The sequence below is a fragment of the Lissotriton vulgaris genome, chromosome 1_1 (genome assembly GCF_964263255.1).
Source record: "Lissotriton vulgaris chromosome 1_1, aLisVul1.2, whole genome shotgun sequence".
In the NCBI taxonomy this organism is placed as follows: domain Eukaryota; kingdom Metazoa; phylum Chordata; class Amphibia; order Caudata; family Salamandridae; genus Lissotriton; species Lissotriton vulgaris.
In genome coordinates, this window is record NC_141685.1 from 1,095,048,943 (window position 1) to 1,095,069,950 (window position 21,008).

Genomic DNA, 21,008 nt, shown 5'->3' on the forward strand with positions numbered 1-21,008 from the left:
AAGAACATAACAACGTATCAATACACAAAGGGAAAAATGGGAGCACAAGTCACTTCCCTGGTAGAACCTGCCTTAGGGTATGAGATGAAACAGTGGGCGGTGTTACTATGGCAACAGGGTGGACGCTGGATCCGATGGATCCAGCGGGTCAGCAGCAGGAGAAGATGCCAGTCATAGGTGGCACAGCCCTGCATGGGCACCAGCTGAACTACACCCCTTCAGTGCCTTCACCATTACCAGGATACTCTATCTCTTTCATTCGCTTTCTAACCGCCACGCACTGAAACTTCTTGAAGTGAAGACAGCTGCCTCCTGGAACTTGTGCAGCCTTGGGAATGTGGGAAACAAGATGAGACTATAAAGAGACAAAATGTGGACATAGTTGCCAGTGTGGGTGTTTAACACACTTTTCTTTGCAGCCAACAAGGACGCTGCTGCAGGTTGCTCCTCTGTGCCTCTGAAGATCGGGGTCCTGTGTGTGGCCCCAGCTCACCCGCGCTAAAGGCCGGTCCTGCATCTGCTAACTAGTCGGCCACCTAAGAAAGTTATCAAGTCTTTGAACGCCTGGGCCGCTTGTGGAAAAAAAGGGAAATTAACTGCACGGAGAATGAGAGTGTAAAGTCCCTTAAGGTGGTAATGGCACAGGAAAACCTTAACGCGTATGCATTAAAGCGTGCGCCGGAATTAAAAATATGAATAAAATAAACACAAGGTAGGAAGTACAACTAGATATTATAATAACGCCGGTACCTTACAGAAAACGCACAGTGAATGCTACTCCCCCTTTTCACTTCTCCAAATGTTCAGCATCCCATCAAAGCCCTGCGGTTTAATTCGAATCTAAATTGTGTTACTCTTCCTGGTTTGCTAGCGCCCACATAGTTGTTAAAATGGCAGCCCGTTCACGTGTTAAATTGTCCTTCCTCTGTTTCACTGACAAAAACATAACATCGTGTTGTGTCTGTCAGTCGGGGACATGTTGAATTGGGAAGGCGTTTTTACTGCGGGAAATGTATATATAAATGTTCTAGGTTTACAGTCTAAAGGGCTTGGAGGCGTGGACTACGCATTACTGAACTGCAAATACCCATTAGCAAAGCTAAGTACAAACCCCTAGATAAACGAATGATAAAAATATACCTGTAAACTTTTCAAAGGGGGAAAAAACAAGCATTGACAGAGCCAATAGGTCAGGGGTTATCCGACAGCCTTTTGTCAATTCGTATTTTGTTTTCTTATGGTTTTTGCAAAACCTTTTTGGTTGGGAAGCAAGCTGCGGGACCCTCGGCAATCTTTTTTTTTTTAAAAAAGCATTGGCAAAGCAAAAAGGTCTCACCTATGAGCAGGGCTTTAAGTTGTATGAAAAAATGGGGGTCCTCTCAAAGGGGCGTGGCCGACGTAATTAAGGGTGTGGCTTAAAATCACATAAATTAAACATTTCTGCTTATTTATTTGTTTATTTAATGCATTTTTATAAAGCGCAGACTTTACCCGAAGGTGTCAGAGCACTGTACAATGGAACCAGTTATGTTACATGAGAGAACTGTTACAGGAATAGCATGCCATAGAATCAAAGCGACGCAGGCATAAGGCACACAATCTCAAGCACAGACTGTACAAGCAAAAATATGAATATATATGACAAATTTTACAATGACTAAAGCCCTGGCGAAAAATAGCAGCCCATAGAATCAAAACAACGCAGGCAAAAGCAACACAATATCAAACGCAGCAAGCACAGGATGTACAAACAAAAATATAAATATAAGTGACAAATTTACAATGACTAAAGAACTTCCTGGCAGAGTCTGAGAAGGAGGGAATTAGTTCTGAAAGTTTCTTTCGAATAAAGGAGATTTGAGGTCCGCTTTGAAGATCTGGATGGAGGTGATGGCACTGAGCAAAGGAGGAAGCGAGTTCCAGATTTTCACTGCATTACCTGAGAACGATTGTGCCATCAATTTTTCCCTTTTGAAGGTGGGGGGCTCAAGTAGGAATTTTTCCGCATTCCGAGAAGGTCTTGAGCCTCCAGACAATTTCAGTTTATTCGCCAGATAGCGAGGGGAGGAAGAGTGCAAAGCTTTGTGGGTGATGCACGCCGTTTTGTAGATAGCTCTAGCCTCGATGGGAAGCCATCCGAGAGAAGACAGGATAGGAGTGATGTGGTCACTTCGTTTGGACCCTGAAATGAAGCGAGCTGCTGAGTGGAGGACGGATTTGAGGGGGCAGAGGTGAGATTTGGGAAGGCCAGTCAGAAGAGAATTACAATAATCCAGTCTAGAGAGAACTAGCAATTGGACCAAGGTTTTTAGGTCATTCTCCGGGAAGAACCGACAAAACCCCCATAAAAGGCGCAGCTGATAACGTGCGCTCTTGGCCATGGAATTGATTTGTGAGATTAGGTTGAGTCTTTTGTCAAGTGTGACACCTAAGGATTTAGCGCAGTCCACAATGATGGGTTTACAGTTGAGTGGATTCAACTGATCCATCCAGGATTGAACAGGAGGCATTGAACAGGAGGCGGGGAGAGGGAGCTAGATAAGAGGAGGAATTCCGTTTTGGAGGGATTGAGAATGAGTTGGTGCACTAACACGCAGTTGTGAATAGCGTTGAGAGTAGAGCTGAGTAGTGAGAGATCATGAGGGGAAGACACCTTGAGGTAGATTTGGGTGTCATCCGCATAGAGATGGTAGAGGAATCCAGATTTGCTTCGGAGGTTCCCTAATGGTTGCAGATAGAGATTAAACAGAGTGGGAGCAAGGATAGAACCTTGAGGGACACCTTGACCAACCACCAGTGGAGACGAGAGACTGTACGCAATCTTAATCATTTGGGATCTGTCCGAGAGGAAAGAGGCAAACCATTTGAGAACTGTACCTTCCACGCTCATTTTCTGTTGAAGAATGTTAAGGAGGGTGTTGTGATTAACAGTGTCAAAAGCTGCAGAGATGTCAAGAAGAATCAGAAGGTACGATTCCCCCGAATCGAGAATGTGCAGCGCATCATCCATCACTTGCAGCAGGGCTGTTTCAGTACTGCAATTTTGAATAAAGCCCGACTGGAACATGTCGAGGAGATTATTGTTCATAATGTGTTGGGAAAGTTGTTTTGCAACACATTTTTCTGTGATCTTTGAAAGAAAAGGGAGATTGGTGATGGGACGGAAGTTATTGAGGTCATTTGCATCTGCAGAGGGTTTTTTTAGAAGGGGGGTAACCTGTCCTGTTTTGAGGACAACTGGGAGGGATCCTTGACTGAGGAAGAGATTGACTAGCCTGGTCCAGTAGGAGAGAGTATTAGTATAGAAATCAATGGAGATGCCACTGGGTATGGGGTCAGAAGAATTGTTGGAGGGTTTGGTTTCGCGAATGCATTTGAGGAGATCATCCTCCGAGATGGCGGCAAAGTTCTGCCAAGTGACTAAGGATTTTCGCTCCTCGATGGGGGTGGGGTGGGTGACCTGTTCCACCAGAGATTTTACCTTTTGATCGAAGAATATAGCAAACTCAGTTGCTTTATTTGAAGCATCTTCAGGCTTTATGGTTTGGGGAGAACAATTTGGGTTTTTGATGAGGTCGAAAAGTTTTTTGGGTCTGTTTTTAGCTGAATCGAGGAGGGATCTGAAATGTGATGTTTTTTCCTGGAAGATGTGCTTGTGTATTTGGATCTTGCTGAACGTAAAAGAGAGAGGTTGGGGGTAGATGGAGATTGTCTCCAGTGCTTCTCCAAGATTTTAAGTTTTTTCTTTTGTCATATAGAGCTTTGTTGAACCAAGGAGCTGATGGGGTGGGTCTTTTCCGTTTGCTTTGGAGTGGAGCAACCTTGTCGATTTCGACTGCAAGGATTGAGAGGCAAAGGGGAGTGAGATCGTTGACATCCGTATTAGAGTCTAGACTAGGAAATGAACGCATAGCAGAATCACATAGAGTCTCAAGATCAATGTTTTTTGTGTTGCGGAACCACATAGAGGCTCTTTTAGGTTGGCCGAGAGTTAAAATGTGAGAGAGGTAAAAACTGAAGGGAATGAGGAAATGGTCAGACCAGTCAACACGGATGGGTGAAGCAGTGGTAATCTGGTCTGATTTGGATATCACAAGGTCCAGAATTGAGCCCTTGGCGTGTGTAATTTCCGAGCAGTGTTGGGAAAGATCGTTAGCTGAGAGAAAGGTTGCAAGCTTGTTGGCAGCTGAGTCTTCCACAGAGCCCCAGTGGAGATTGAAATCACCTAGGAAGATCTGCTTGTTGCTTTGTGAATATTGGTCACTAATGAAGTCAGTGAATTCCTCCATGAAGAAAGAGCAATTGCCAGGCGGGTGGTAGATGGTATGGAACCTGAAGGTTGGGCCATGATGAACTTGGAGTTCTAGGGAAAGGCATTCAAAGGTGGGAAAGGCTTTGATTTGGAGGGCGTTTCTGTAGATAATCGTAACACCTTCCCCGATCTTGCCTGTTCTGTCGTGTCTGAGGATAGAGTAGTCAGTAGGTAACAAAAGATCAAATGAAGTGTGAGAGGAGTCATTAAACCAGGTCTCAATGAGAAAGAGCATGTTGAGACTGTGGTGAGTGATAGTGTCCGAGATTTCCAGTTTGTGTTTGGTTGCAGAACTGCAGTAATGGAGCATACAGTGTAGCTCTGACGCAACTGTTTTGGTGATGTGAGTGTCTGGACTGATAAGGGGGATAGGGATTAGATTCTTGAATGAGGGTGCCCCTTGAGGGGGAGGCTGGTAAGTTCTGACGGAAGAGATGGTCTGAATGGCAAATTGAGTAGAGTTGTTAGGAGAGGCGAGTGGAGAGGAATTGACATTGATGGTCTTGTAGGTAGCCAATAAGTTGGTAATGTCTGTGGAGGACAGATTGTAGTTGGTTCTTTTGGGGCGCGGGAGCAAGGAACTCCTCCGTAGGTTATTCGGGGAGGGGGATATCTTAGCACATAAGAGTGAAATGCACGCTACAAGCTGGGAAATGGAAGAGATGAGATCATCAAGTTTAGTTTCCAGAGAGAGGTGTGCTGAGCACGGAGTGAAGGGTGGCTCAATGGCTAAGGGAGAGAGTGGCCTAGGCGAAGGAGGACAGGTGGAAGTGGGGGACCGGGGAGAGTGTTGGGGTGCGAGGGTCGAAGGTGGGGGAGGAAGTGAAGTAGGCGAAGGAGGAGAGAGATGTGATGCAAGGGTCTGAGTTGGGGAAAGAAGGTGACAGCAAGGAGTGAATGGAGTTACTGTGATATTTTTACTGGTGTTGAGGTGAAGAATAGAGATCATACATAGGAGGAGAAAGTTGAGAAGTAGAAATGGATGGCTAGAGGAGGAGGGGGGAAGGAGCGGGGTTATGGGAAGACCATGGATATGGTGAGATGAGAGGAGAAGGGGCTGAACAGGTAGAAGAGGGAGGGAGGTCAAAGGGAGGCCACAGGAGTGGGGAGAAGAGAGAAGGTGCAGGCCAGGTAAAATGGGTAATGAAAGGTGAATGTAGAGGTAAAGGCACCAGGCAGAGTGGGGGGGGGGGGGGGGGCGAGCAAAATGAAAGTTGTGGGAGGAATGAGGGACTGTGCAGTCAAAGGGAGGGAAGAGGGAGGAATTACCAAGAGGGGAAACGGGGTTGTGAAGCATAGGGGGGAATGTAAGATGTGGAGAGATAGGAGGTGTGAGATCAGTGGGAGGGAAGATGACAGGTTTACCAATAGGGGAGGCAGGGATGTGAGGCATGGGGGGGGAGAAGGTTGAAGAGAGATGGGAAATGTAAGAACAGAATTGAGGGTACGAGGAAAGGGGAAGAGAGGAGAGGGGTGAGGAGAAGAGGGGAGGGAGGGAGAGGGTAAGGCATAGTGTGCTGTCTGACTTGTATTTTGCAGTTTCTGTCATTGCATCCAGATATATGATAACAACAAGTAACATCATGCCTGCAACAAGCCAGTGCTAATGGCTTTATTAATGGTGGTTAGCTGCATAAAATAAACAAGCAGTAACTATGGCTTGTATATTATTGAACAAGTTCCCACTTAACCCCTTGGATGCTGCCGCGATTCTGCGCCTGTGCGGCACATTCCGATCGCGGGTGCGGTCATGATAGCCAGCCGTCATCAGCATGCAAGGGGTTAAAGACCTAGAGACACCATAACAATGTTGCTGCTCCTGAGTTTCGAAAAGAGAAGGGAAATCCAGAGTGAAAATTACTCTCTTGAAAGGATTTCCCTTCCCCTACAACGCTCACCTGGCATGACGCCACTAGTGAGAAATGGGCAGTGTGAGCACGCCAGTGGTCGAAGTGGGGTAAAAAAAGTAGGGGGAACTGTGGGCGGAGACTCCGAGTGAGAGGATAACCCAAGGATTTGATCAGTGGGCAGAGTCAGAGGTGTGGCCAAAATGTGCCAAACATCCCAATTGTTAGTATTTGTTTGGCATTTCACCAACCAGTTACAGCTAATTGTGTTATTTAATTCAACCAATGGATACATTTGATTATTTAAGGTTTAATAGGAGTTATTGGCATTTAAAATATTTAAATGGGATATATTTCCAATCACACAATGTCCCAAATACGCTTAAAAATTGAATCACAAGCCATTTGTTTCAAGCCATGCAGTTTCTCTCATTAGCACTTATCCTCCCTTCTTCCACAATAGCAGTTCTAATCTGAATGGCAGAGGGGCGTGGCCAGGCGCTGTCTGAAATGGCCGCCTAATTCTGAGCTCCGCCGGGACCGTGCCTGTCCCCTAAAATCCGACCCTTATATCCTCGCTGGAGCGCTCTGCCAAAGGCGCCCCAGCTTCCTCGGGCAAGTGCCTACAAAATCGCTTTTGGAGCGGAGCCCCGGGGCCCTCCAGGAGCGAAGCGCCGCGACCGGAGCTTCAGCGGCCTGCCCCTGGTGAAGGTGTGGAACCCGAGCGCCGCCAGCCGCCAAAATCGAGGCCCAGGACTGCGGCCTGTACAGTGAGCGAGGCCGGAGCGCAGCAGCGTCGGCGCAGGTGGCGCCTGCAAAGTAAGTCAAGTCAAGTCAAGTCATAAAATTTGTATAGCGCACTACATACCCAGCGGGTTTCAAGGCGCTTAGGAGGGGAGGAGGATTATTTGTCAAATATCCACGTTTTAAGCTGCTTTCTGAACGCTAGGTGGTTCTGGGTGAGGCGAAGGTAAGCGGGGAGTGAGTTCCATGTCTTAGCAGCCAGGTATGAAAAGGATCTGCCTCCCATGGTGGTCTTGTTAATGCGAGGTATCGTGGCGAGGGCTTGGCTGGAAGAACGTAGTTGGCGGGAGGGGGTGTAGAAGGACAGTCGAGAGTTGAGGCAATCTGGTCCGATGTCGTAGAGTGATTTGTGTGCGTGGGTAAGCAGACGGAAAGTGATCCTCTTATTGACGGGTAGCCAGTGGAGGTCTTTAAGGTGACCAGAGATGTGTTCGTTGCGTGGGATGTCTAATATGAGCCTGGCTGAGGCGTTTTGGATTCGTTGGAGTTTCTTCTGGAGTTTAGCGGTGGTGCCTGCGTAGAGGGTGTTTCCGTAGTCCAGCCGGCTCGTGACCAGAGCGTGGGTGACTGTTTTCCTTGTTTCGGAGGGGATCCAGCGAAATGTTTTTCTGAGCATGCGAAGAATGTTGAAGCAGTAAGAGGATACGGCGCTGACTTGTCTGTTCATTGAGAGTGAAGAATCCAGGATGACGCCAAGGTTCCGTGCGTGGTCTGTCGGGATGGGTGCTTTTCCAAGGGCTTCCGGCCACCAAGAGTCGTCCCATGCAGAGGGGGATGTACCTAAGATGAGGACTTCTGTTTTGTCTGAGTTCAGTTTCAGACGACTTTGTTTCATCCATTCGGCAACTTCTTTCATTCCTTCGTGTAGGTTAGTTTTGGCGGTGCTGGGGTCATTGGTGAGAGAAAGGATCAGTTGAGTGTCGTCCGCGTAAGAGATGATGTTGAGGTTGTGTTGGCGTGCGATGGCCGCGAGGGGGCTCATGTATACGTTGAAGAGGGTGGGGCTGAGTGAGGATCCTTGTGGTACGCCGCAAATGACTTCAGAGGCCTCGGACTTGAATGGAGGAAGGCGGACTCTCTGGGTTCTTCCGGTGAGGAACGAGGTGATCCATTCAAGTGCTTTTCCTTGAATTCCGATGTTATTGAGGCGTTGTAAGAGGGTGCTGTGGCAGACTGTGTCGAATGCTGCAGAGAGGTCGAGGAGGATGAGGGCGACTGTGTCACCATTGTCCAGTAGAGTTCGGATGTCGTCTGTTGCTGCGATGAGGGCGGTCTCAGTGCTGTGTTTTGCTCAGAAGCCAGATTGTGAGGGGTCGAGTGATTTGTTGGCTTCGAGGAAGGCGGCGAGCTGGTTGTTGACGGCCTCGGCTGGAGGGGGCGACGTGTATAAAACGAGCGCACAGAGCTAGAAGAAACCTGAGGGTCCGAGGGAAGGGTTGAGACCCGACGCTGTTCCCAAGAGGTGGCCATCGAGTTACGGACAAGCCGCGAGTGACTGCGCCCCTGGGTTGTCTGGTCCTCATAAACACTGAGCCATGTGGCGAAGCGTCCTGCTGGACATAAAGACAATAACTGCAGTGACAAATTGAACCCCGGAGGGTCTGCTGGTGGCGCGGGGCGGAGGTGGACGCAATCAGCAGAGGACGAGGGCCCGAAACGCTAGTGGGTGCTACTGGTTGCCTGGGGCCCGGCCTCTAAACATTGAGTGGCCTACCCGCGTGAAGTATAAACCAGGGCGTGGTGACACAACAGTGGTTGGACCAGGGCCCGGAGCTATACCCCGTGAGAGAGGTGTGGCAAAGGCAGTCGCTGGCCACCATACAGACCGGATCCTGAGCCGGCGCGGGCCCGCAGAAGGCCACTATCCCCGGCGGGAGGCGCGGACGCCCAACACCAAAGTGCCCTGCTCCGCCATGCGGCCCAAAGGGGGAATGGTGACCCAAACCAACAAGCTGGACCAATATGCAGTGGCGAGAACGGAACAGCAATCCGTCGGGGCGGCAAAGGACAGTAAGGATCAGACGGAACCATCCCTGACTTCCATCATGACCGCAATCCAGACCCTAGGTGCCAACCTCGAGACAAAAATTGACAAGATCTCCATCGAGGTAAATTTGCTACGCAAAGACCTGGGGAAAACCACAGAGCGGTCCAAGACTAACGAAGGGGACATAAAGACGCTACAGGCCTCTGAAAAACGGTTGGAGGACAGGGTGAACGAGCTCGTTCACCAACAACGACAAATGGCGATGAAGCTCAAGGATCAGGAAGGGAGGGCCCGAAGTAGTAACATCCGCGTGGAAGGTGTACCGGAAGGACTGGAGGGAGGCAGCACAGAGCTGTTTCTGGAAGACCTAATCCTCCGCCACCTAAAGCCCAAGAGACTATCGAAGATCTACACCATCGAACGGGCCCATCGAGCCCCGATCCCCAGGCCAAAACCAGGGGCCACACCGAGAATGATCATCGCTAAAGTGCTTAACTATAGGGACCGCGACGCGATCCTCCAGGTCGCCAGACAACAGGGAGACCTGCAGAACGAAGGGGCTACGGTCCGATTCTTCCCAGACTTCACATTGCAGGTCCAGCAGGAACGACGCTCCTTCCAGGGGATTAAGGCGACGCTTCGTGAACGAGGATTCAAATACATGATGTTCTTCCCAGCTAAGCTGAAAATAATTTCGGGAGGTAAATCCCACTTCTTCACTTCGCCGGCGGCGGTCCAGGAGTGGTTGGACACCACGGCGCCGGAGGCACAGGCAGGTAGAGACGTCAACAACTGGAGGGAACCCGGGGCTTCCTCCCCTGGTTCAGCAACTGGGAGAATGGAAGGAGAAGAACAGAGCCAGTGATCTTGGCGTTCCAGGTCGAACAGTCCCCGTTGGGACTCGCCCCGGGACAACACAGCGAGATGAAGACACAGACAATGGTGCCGTGACTCTTCGAACAGTAACCTATAACGTAGACATTGTAATGTTGGGGCTGATGTAAGTGGGTAATTGTGTCTGACCTGAGACTCTGAGACTTCCTACTGGTATTTAAAAATACTTCAGACCTGAGGAAATAACGTAATGGGGCAGCACAGGAATGGCGGCCAAGAAGGGGGCCGGCCAACGTTTTCCCACAAGAAGTTCCTCGGACGGGGCTTGCCTCTCTCTCCAGGGTAGGGTTGGGCGAAAGGCGCTCTGCTAATTGGGGTGGTGGGCAGTTTGAGAACCCACAGAGCAGGGAGCAGGGTGGGGGGGACTGTTTTACGGGGGAGGGAGGGTACAATACACAAAGTTGGGGGGAAGGGAAGGGGAGGTTCCACAACTGCAGTAATGGTCAATGTTTGCATTAAACATGAATGTTGGGGGGGTAGCTGGGAGGGTAGGGGAGTTGGGAAGGTTTTACTGTCATGTGTAGTTCGTAATGTCAGAATCGACCAAGGCACCATAATGCAGGTACAAGTCATTTCACACAGCAACGGTTATGGCTAGGAGATGGGAAAAAGTCTCAAAGTGCTGAGCTGGAACGTCAACGGGTTAGGAGACAGACTCAAACGCACCATAGTCCTGCAATTCATTAAAAGGTACCAGCCGGTCACAGTCCTGCTACAAGAAATACACCTCATAGGGAACACATGTCAGGCCCTCAACAGGTGGGGGTATACCCTTGCAGTTCACTCTGGCTTCACCTCAGGCTCCAGGGGTGTAGGGATCCTGTTGCGCCGCTCACTGCCCCTTCACATAGACCACACTGAGTCAGACCCTCAGGGCCGCTTTGCAGTAGTGTCCAGCAGATGGGAAGGTTATCACCTGAACCTGCTCTCTGTATACATCCCACCTGGTCTCCAAACTCAAGCATACACAGATCTGGGCAAACTGCTACTCTCCCTCCCTGACGGTCAATTGGTAATGGGAGGAGATTATAATGCTGTAGTGTCAGGCACCCTGGACAGGCATCCTCCCAGAGACATACCACAAGGGCAGAAATGGCTGGAGGACTTCTTAGAAGCCTTCGGGCTCACAGACGTCTGGCGGCTGCTACATCCAGCAAATACTCACTTCACCTTCTTTTCCGGGCCACATCGCTCATTCTCCCGCCTTGACAACATCCTCACTCTATTACAACACAAAACAACGGTACAAGAAGCAACGCACCTTACCCGTGGCATATCTGACCACTCGCCGGTTTTCACACATATAACATTCGGGACTCGGTGTGAGGGATGCATCGCACCAATAAGCGCTTGGCACGTACAGAATGAGGAGACTAGGAGGAAGCTAACTAAGGTAATTACCCAATACTTTGACAATAACGTAGGGTCGGTGGACTCCCCAGTTACCCTATGGGAGGCCTTTAAAACCGTGATCAGGGGGGAGGAGTTATCGGTCATCGCAGTAAAGCGAAAAGATAAGGGAAAGCAGGTAGCCGCCATGGAAGCGGATCTGGCGGTGCTGGAGAGGGAGATGCGTGAAACTGGGGCAACTGACGTACAACATAGACTGCAGCTCAAAACAGTAGAATATAAGGAAGTAGTTACGCAGGAAGCTCAAACAGTAGCCAGACATAAGATGGGAAGGCTATATGACCAGGGCGACAAAGCTGGGAAACTTATAGCATGGCTCGATAAAAAACAACAGGCCAATAGAGTAGTGCCAGAAATCCAAACGACCTCAGGGACTGTTGTAACCGAACCCCGGGAGATAGTGGCTGAATTTGCACTACACTATAAAAAGGTTTACAGCCGGGAGTCTGACCGTCCAGAGGAGGACTCGGTAGCCCTCCTGACAGACATCCGAATGCCTTGCCTGTCGGAAGAAGACCGAAAAGCCCTTGAGAGCCCGCTCGAAGTCACTGAGCTACAACGTGCAATCATCGACCTCCGCCCGGGCAAAGCCCTAGGACCCAACGGCCTCCCAATAGAACTCAACAAACTAAAGCCGAATGCACTTGGTAAACACCTATAACACATGTTCGATAAAAGTAAAGAGGCGGGACTGTTGCCACGGGACCAACGCCTAGCGACTATAGTGGCAATACCTAAAGAGGGAAAACCTAGAGAGTCCTGTGCCTCATACAGACCGATCTCGCTGCTTAACGCAGAGCCCAAAATCTTGGCCAAAACACTGGCAAATCGACTTCAGTCGGTCCTACCTACCCTGGTCCATCCGGATCAATCAGGGTTCATGCCCCACCGCAACACCGCACTTAACATACGACACCTTAACGGGGTACTCGGGCAACGACACAGGTTGCAAGAAGATGCGGTGGTGGTCTCTCTTGACGCCACCATGGCATTGACACCTTAGAGTGGCCCTACATGATCGCGGTACTTCGTAAATTGGGCTTTGGGACGAATTTTATATCATGGATCCGTCTCCTTTACACTGAACCGCTGGCCCAGGTGGTGGTGAATGGTAAGGCATCCGAGATCTTCACCCTTGAGAGAGGGACTAGACAGGGTTGCCCTCTCTCTCCCCTCTTATTCGCACTCTCCCTTGAACCGCTCGCGGCCTGGATAAGGCAGGATGTCTACCTTAAAGGGATAGCCTGGACGGAAGGATAGGAGGACAAGATCTCCCTATACGCAGACGACATCCTTCTGTACCTCTCCAGGCCGCGTAGATCTATCATGGCGGCGCTTGACATCTTCACGAGCTTCGGACGAAACTCCGGATTTCGGATAAATTGGAGCAAATCCCACCTGTACGTACTCCACGGGGCCCCTCCGAGGCTCCCTGCCACCTGTCCCATAAAAGTGGCGGAGGACGGCTTTAAATATCTAGGAGTCTTTGTTTCCCCAGACAAGACTCTGCTGTACGAAAGAAATCTATTGCCACCTCTACGACGGCTCCAACGAGACGCTAAATCCTGGCAGCAACTTCCATTGTCATTGCTGGGCCAAGCGGCCCTCTTTAAGATGATGGCGCTGCCAAGATTTCTCTATGCTTTACAGAACTACCCTGCCCTAGTACCCAAATCGTATTTTGCAGGAGTCGAAACGGCACAACGTGACCTCCTGTGGGCAGGGGCGCCTAGAATCGCACTGCGCAAACTCACATTGGGGTGGTACGACGGTGGAATCGCTCTCCCTGACATCCGCAAATATTACTGGGCCGTCCACCTCGCGGCGATCAACCAAGGAACATATAGTGACGGAAACGACCCCGGGTACGGGATGGACAGATGGCTACTTCCGGGGGGTAACTACGAGGTTGCATTCTACTCCAAGCCAGGTTAACACCAACTCACGGGACCGACTCAACACTCAGTACAGCTATGGCACATTGCTCAGCGGGAATTAGGGTGGTCAGATGACCTCACTATGTCAACTCCACTCTGGGCCTCTGAAAACTGGGCAACCTGGGGCACACCAAGGGGTTCCGTAACTGGGACCTGATAGGAATCTCACAAACAAGAGACCTCTGGGGCCCTAAAGGAATCCACACATTCACTCACTTGCAAGAAACATACGACCTAGCCCATACCGAACATTTCAGGTACATGCAAGTGCGACACTCCCTGCAGGCGAACATTCCACCAGAGACGGCATTGCCTCAGACCTCACCACTAGAAGACAGATTATTGGACGGGCACATCCCAGAACACGCCATCTCTCTCACGTACAAAAAATTAATCAATAATCCCCCTGACACGCTCCTTGCCCTAAAAGAGAAGTGGGTCGCTGACGGGCTAGAGATAGATGAGGAAGAATGGATGTATGCTCTTGCCTCCCCTAGGGAGGTGGCGATCTCGGCCAGATTGCGATTAATCCAACTGAAAATTCTTCACAGAGCGTATATCTCATGTACTAGGCTTCAAGCGATGGGGAGGGGAGGAGAAGGGCTCTGCCTAAGGGGATGTGGAGGGACATGGAACCTTCTTTCATATACTGTGGGACTGTGCGAAGGTGCAAAAATACTGGAGACGAGTGGTGCAATGTATGCGGGAGGTGTGGGAAGTCGAGATCCGCCTTGAGGCTAAGAGATGTCTCCTGACTATTTGGGAGCCCACGGACCTATCTCCAAAGGGGAAAATCTGGGTGACACTTGGGCAGATGGTGGCAAAGAGAAACATTGCTAGACTGTGGGGAGCTTCCAATCCACCGAAACTGATAGACTGGCAAAGCGACATGGATTGGTGCATGCTGCGAGAAAAGACTGTATATATAGCAAGAGGGTGCTCCCGCAAATGAGGAGAAGTATGGTCAAGATGGAACGACTTTAGGGGAAACATATGCGAGCCTCCCCATGTCCCACAGCTCGGCTCAGAAGACATAGACTAAACTGTTTTTCAACTGGCTATAACTGAGAAATGTATAAATTACAGATGTATTACTGGTGCTGCAACGGAGTCGAGATTAATGTAACTTACTGACCGTGTTTGTTTCTTTACTTAACAAAAATAATTTTTGAACACCTTTAAAAAATACAGTTTAAGTTATGAAAATATAAAATCGGACCTACACGAATCCGCATCCTGAACGCGAACCAAATGCACACACTGAATTACAACGCCGCCGTACCCTTGGGTTGTCGGCACATGGGCTGTGTGACTTAGATATTATTGCACACAAGAGAGACTGTTGCGGCCGGCCCCAGGGGTTGTAGGCCAAAAGATGTGTAATGTCTGCAATAAAGGTCACTGCATAATCTTACAGTTTTAACTTATCATTTGTGTAGCTCAAACGGATAAAAAGTTACTAAAAAACTTGACTTGAGTTGCTGCAAAGTGGATGGCCCTTTGCAAAGGTTGTCTGATCACCTTTCTCACTGCTGCATCTGTATGTTATACTGATTTTTTTGTTTAAATCGTTTTTTATTAATTTTAAAAGTTACATCTTTGTGAAAAACAACATACTTCATATAAAGTTGACCAAACAGCGAACTATCCATCAATGTCAAAAAGATATTATGTTCAGAAGAGATACATCGGATATGCTTAATGAATACATTGTTAACTCAGCTACAAGCTGGATCTCAAGAGACAGTTTGTGTTCAACAAGGATGACAGCCATCATACATTATTGATGTGGTTCCGTTGGTGCTTTGTGCAGAGTCTTTGCGGGTTATTCAGTACGGGCAAGTGCACAGATGTTATAGATAAAAACAAAGAACAAAAGCTCAGAACTAGCAACAGCAGCATAGACCAACTTCCAGAAGTATGCTCTTCACCCAGCACCCCCCCCAGCGGCTTAGCCCCCCCATTCCCATTACCACAGCTCTCCACAGGTCGCCATCTCCACCCACCGCCCACACCGTAGCTCACCCTAGGCGTCGTTTGGTTCGCATGTTCCTACACTGCATTGCAGGTGTCTGCTAACGGGCTCCTCATCCCCCATTATAGGGGCGCCTCCCCCATTCCCTGGTCACCCTTCAGGGTCGTCTCCCTCAATGCTCCTCAGGGCCTGGAGTAGTCCCTCCCATTGCGTTGCTATATGTGTCTTCCGTAGCCCCAACGTTTCCTCCCGCAGGATGGCGATTCCCTCTGCTTTGGCCCATGCTAGCAGTGAGTACCTCCATACCTGTATGTGTGACGGGTCCGTGCCTTCCATTTCTTAGTTAAAAGCTGCTTAGCTGCCACCAGACCTAGGTCAAGGAAGCGAGAGGAGACTTTTGTGGTCGGGGTCCTGTGGAAGTGGTGTAATAAGTAAACAGGCTAGTCAAAGGGTATGTTACGGCCCGTACTGGCATGTAGCGCCTCGCCGACAACCTGCCAATAGGTGTGTAGCTTATAACAGCTCCATAGCATGTGCACTAGTCCACCCCCAACTCCCCCCAGCGAGGGCACTCCGCATCTGTGCACTGAAAATACCTGTTTATCTTTTCGGGTGTGAGGTATGCTCTGTGGACTATAAATAGTTGTATTTGTCGGAACCTCCTGTTTCTGGGAATACATGTTGGGCTTCAGTATCTTTTCCCATTCCCTGTCCTCCAGCTGGCGCTCAAGGTCAGTTTCCCATTTACGACGGAGTGGGTCTAGGGTTATCGCTGCATGTGTACGAAGGGATGCCGCAAACCATCGGATCAGGTGTCTACCACGTCCCATAACATGAAGATATTGTATGGTAAGGTGTTGGCTCTGTTCCTCTTGCATGTCTCCCCATCTCGAAGTTAGTGTCATGATCAGTGAGCGGTGTCTTATGAATTGTCCCAGTGGCAGACCCGCTTCCTCGACCAGGGACTCATATGGTATGAGCGTGCCATCCTGGTACAAGTCTCCCAGTGTCTGTATGTCAGCTTCGTGCCATTCTGTGAGTTCAAGAGATGTTAGCACCGCAGGCCCGCTGGGGGAGCCCTCCAGTGGTATGGCCGGTGTGAGGGGAACTAGTGTTTTAGTGAGGTATAGACAGCGGCGATAGAACCTATAAGCCACAGCCAGGAGGAGTGGGATAGGTGTTGGGGCCTTAGAGGCTGGGTGAAAAAGTTTGGTAATATAATCCAGTGAGAGGGGGGGCGCTAAGGTTGCAGTGTCTTCGCGACCTCTGTCCGCAAGCCAGCGGGCTATCCACTGCAATTGTGCAGCCAAATAGTAGTGTTCGAAACAAGGCGCTGCTAGGCCCCCTTGATCGGTGGGCAAGTATAGCTTTGCTAGCGCTATCCTGTGACGTGTATTGCCCCAGAGAAAGTCCCTAAGTAGTTTAGTGAGTGCAGTGAAGAAGGCCGCCGGGAGATATAGTGGCAGATTAGCGAAGTAGTACAGGAGTCGAGGAAGGATCACCATCTTGGATAGTGCCACCCTGCCAGTGACTGTCAGCAGGAGAGTTTTCCAAAAGTTCATTTGTGACTTGATGGCTGTCACTGCTCGTCCCAGATTACCGTCAAATAGGTCTGCCAGTTGATGATATATCTGAATACCGAGATAGCGGAAAGTGTGTGTTTTCCACTGCACCTTCGTGCCCATTAAAATATAGCCGGGATCTTGTGTGTCACCCCCAAATAGGTAAAGGCAGGACTTGTTGGCATTTACTCGAAGGCCAGAGAGAGCGGGGAAGTCGCGCAGTGTGAGTGCCAACTGGGCCAGTATATGACCGCCATCTCCATGCCGCCCCCAGCTTACGAGCTCCCAGACAGTACCGCCATTGCAGTTGGTGTCTCCGGGAGCAGGGGTTGCAGTCTGGGGGTTTTGGTGAGCACCACAATGTCCCTGTTATCGGGTTTCGCTCAGCTTCGGAACCGGGCTCCACCTCTCTCAATCACCACTATTGCCGCCGCCCTGCATGGGCAAACATACCTCGTGACGGGCGGGCTGTTATCCACTTCTCCACAGCAGTTCTGGGTCCCCCGCATGTAACGGTGTCAGGTCAGGGTGAAGTCGGTACTCAGACGCGAGCTGCCATCTTCTAGCGCAGGAAGCCCGGGCGCGGTCTCACAGCAGACAGGGCCACACTCTCGTCGCCTGTGCAGACGCGCCTCAATGTGCCAAACAGCTCAGCACTAGGTTCATAGGATGCAGCAGCGTTTCAGTCGCCCGGTCCCAGTCAGCATTTACGTGGATGGCGCTTGTGCAGGATAAGTTTATCGGATTTTAGGGAAATGGTGATCGGAACATTAGAGATTTACTTCCGACATTTTGGCTGGCTAGCCACGCCCCCCCTTTGTATGTTATACTGATACTAAATGTATTGCATTACGCTGCAGCCTTTATTTTGTTGCATAATTTAGTCAACACTGCAGCATCATTTCGTCCCCCATTGCTGCATAATTCCAGTGGCTCCAGAGAAGGTAGCACATGTAGGAGAGTAGGGTCTGCTTCCTATGGTTACCCCCACTTTTTGCTGGTTTTTCGACTTTAGTGTGGCTGTGGGCCTGCCAATCAGACGCACAGCCCAGCTGTTCTCTCTCTAAATTGATACCATGTACTTTAGGTACATACCAGATTGGTTACTGGGTCACCCTTGTGAGCCCCTGTATAGTGTACCCCAGGTACCCAGGGCATAGGTGCACCTTAGGGTTACCAGGGGCTGCAGCATGTATTGTGCCACCCCTGGTTTGCCTTCCAAACTGACACCACAGGTCTATTCACACAGCCTGGGTAAGGTGGTGTAAGCACCCCTTACTTAGATATAGTATACCTATATCTATATATACATACAGACACATATACACCTATAAGTCACTCCTATGGCAGGCCTTAACAATCCTGGAGGCAGAGTGCTTGGTTTTATGTGAGAGGAAGCCCTAGCATGAGCTGAGCCCCTCTGCAGCTTTCGGAACGATCTCCTTATAGCTGTTCTATGATATAGCCATACCATATACTCTTAAGTGCATTATAATCCTCGCGGTTAATGCTAACTTTGGTTTGGCTTTATCAAAACATGTTGTGTAAGGTGTCAAACACTTTGGAATACTGCCCTCCCACCCCCGCCAGTCCTCGCGGCAGGGGTAGCATTCCACCCTTCTAGAGGGAGAAGACATGTATTTATTGGTTTACCCGGTTAAAGTTAAACAGAGCCTCAGCATCACAAAATGGATGCTGCTGCCACAGACACTAGTCTGACCGCCTGCTGCTGGATGAAACTCCAGCAGGGGAGGCCTGGACAATAGGTTTCCTGTCAAGGGAGGTGCCAGCACCTCCCCAGACAGTCTTTAGTGTATTGGGGCAGGGAGGGCGGCATTCAGTGAAAGCTTTCCAGACACTGCCTGGAGCACACAAGGTGCTCCATGCATTTCCCAGTTCAAACCGGTTGCTGGGGCACACTGCGCCAGCTCTGGCGCGAAACTGGACAAAGGGAAAGGGGTGTAACCTCCCGCTTCCCAGGTCCACCCATAGGAGGGACCTTAAGGGTAGCCCAGCCCCAAGATTACCTTGGACAAAACTCTGAAACATAAATCCTGGACCTTCTACATTCCATTTCGACTGGAAGATGGAAGGCATTTACCTTGTGGTCAAGGAGTGACCACCCTGTTCAAACAGGCACCAACAGCAGCTTTGCCTTTCTGTATTTTTGAGGCTCCCGCCGGATCCCGAAGAATCTGTGACACAGGACGCGGACTTCCAGACATCTCTGACCCGACCTTCAATCCCAGCAAAGCTGAGACCCGTGGCAGACACATGAGACGTGGGACCGGAACTCCTGGACATCCTGCATTTTGCTAACTGCATCGACTCCCGAGGTATCTCGCAGTTGTGCATTGTGGTACGAGAAGCCCCCGACCCGAGCATCATTTGCACCAAAGCTCAGGCCTCCACATTCCACGAGTGTGCTGTGGGGCCCGCTCTTGCATTTCAGCTCGAAGCGTCTTCACGGTTTCTAGTCCGTTGGCTAGTGAGCCCCCTGAAGACTTCCTTTTAAATCTAACCTGCTTTCCTGGTTGCTCCAGGCTTGCTCCAACTTCCCTACAAAGGAGAAGTTCCTCAGATCTTGCTGTATATTAACTCAGTGACTTGTATTGTATATTTACCTCTGACCTCATAAAGAGTGCAGAGGGGTTGTGTTTAGAATAAATACATGTATATTTGATATATACCTTGTGTGGTGTCCTTTCATTTGGTACTCAAGGGATTATAATTGGTAAAACAACCAGCATTAACCCTCTGTGCTACCTTTCCAGGAGTCAACCCTTCCACTAGACAAAACTCTGATCTCTCTCTAGGAAGAACATTAATCACCGAAGTTATCGTTACATTTTTATTGTTGCTGAAAATTGCTGGAGGCCAGGAAGGAGGCAGAATTTTTATTTTAAATCAAAATATACTTGCAAACACTACACACCCACCCGAAGTAGGTACCCAGTGCGGTCACACCGTTCGCACCGTCCTAACCTGCTCGAGGTTCATGTGACCTCAGTGACAAAGTCACAGTGACTGGATCACTGTTGCTCTTGGGTGTGCTGCTTCGTAGGCCTGCCTGCAAGACTGGAGATGAACTTCAGTATGGATTGTGGTGGACAGGCCTTCAAGGTTAACCCACAATTGACACCACTACGGTACACCTGCTTGTGCTAAGACATCAGGCCTTCTAAGGTCTAGTGGGGCCCTTCTAAGATCTAGCATGGGAATATGCTCCCTCAGTAGAGTGGTCCGGTGGACTGGTCATGAAGGCTGAACCCGATTTCTCAGTTCCAAATTCGACAGCTCTGGCCATAGTGCCACATCCTCTCCCCCACTGAACAGCATACTGCCCCACTGAGAGAAACACGCACTGCCTTCAGCTACAACTTAATTGTGCCTGCTATAAACACTTGGATGTGTCTCAATTCAAATTATGCACTTGATAAGAGTAATATGCTGCCTAAAAAAAAAAAAAAAAAGGTAAAAGCAAACACGCATAGGGAATGCAAAATTAAGTAAAGCATGTGAAATGTAAACAGAAACAACATGGTTACGTTAGCGATCTCTCACTCAGTGTTGAGAAATCAGCGAGTGGTTTTACCTGAAAAGTTAAGGTCATGACTACAGGGCCCTGAAGGAAACCGTTTCAATGTCCATTGCTTATATATATATACAAAACGTAAGCAATAGGTTTAAAAAGACCACATCCATAAACACAGAGCCATGGTACACATTTTGTTTTCCAATCCACCCATCAACAAGGTATTGCAATACATCCAGGAATGCTGCACTTCTCCACCTGGGGACAAAAATGCTGTTCAAAGAAAGCCAAGAAAACAAAAGTAGGCTTCACTGCAAAGTCTGTAAAGTGAGGCTGAGGTGTTTGGATGTGAATAAAACTAATCTGGCCACTTAGCAACCACCACTATGTCTTGCTTTATTTAGTTATGAATTTATTTTTCATATTTAAAACCTTTTATTTCTCTCCATCCCGAGGCTGCACTTGTAATAGAAAAATGTCAGAAAAAGGGCATTTCCCGCAAGAGTGTTTTTCATTTTTGGATTCATTTCACAGGGAAGCAACTAAATGAAAGAAGGAAAGAGAGGCTGTGAACCGTTTCTTCAAGTCACGGTTTTCAGTAAGTGAGGAGCAAGACAGAAAGAGAGGGAATAATAGGAAGGGGGGGGCAGCTGCCAGCACTGAAAAGAAGAGGACATTGTCCGTGACTTCTCTGGGCAGTAAGGAAGAGACAGAGTCCTTTTCCTTCTTTGCCCGTCCCCGAACG

At 49.4% G+C, this 21,008-nt stretch overlaps 1 protein-coding gene across 3 annotated transcripts in view; it reads right to left on the bottom strand.

Annotated features, from left to right (window-relative positions):
* The window catches only part of XRCC6 (X-ray repair cross complementing 6), a 173,681-nt gene extending 172,770 nt beyond the window's left edge, over window positions 1-911 (bottom strand). The window contains exon 1 of one of the 3 annotated variants that reach the window (XM_086963493.1): window positions 751-911. The gene's annotated coding sequence lies outside the window, so the exon portion shown is untranslated. The remainder of the gene's footprint in view (window positions 1-750) is intronic. The other 2 variants (XM_086963496.1, XM_086963498.1) reach the window with 2 other exon arrangements.
* Window positions 912-21,008: the final 20,097 nt, after the last annotated feature.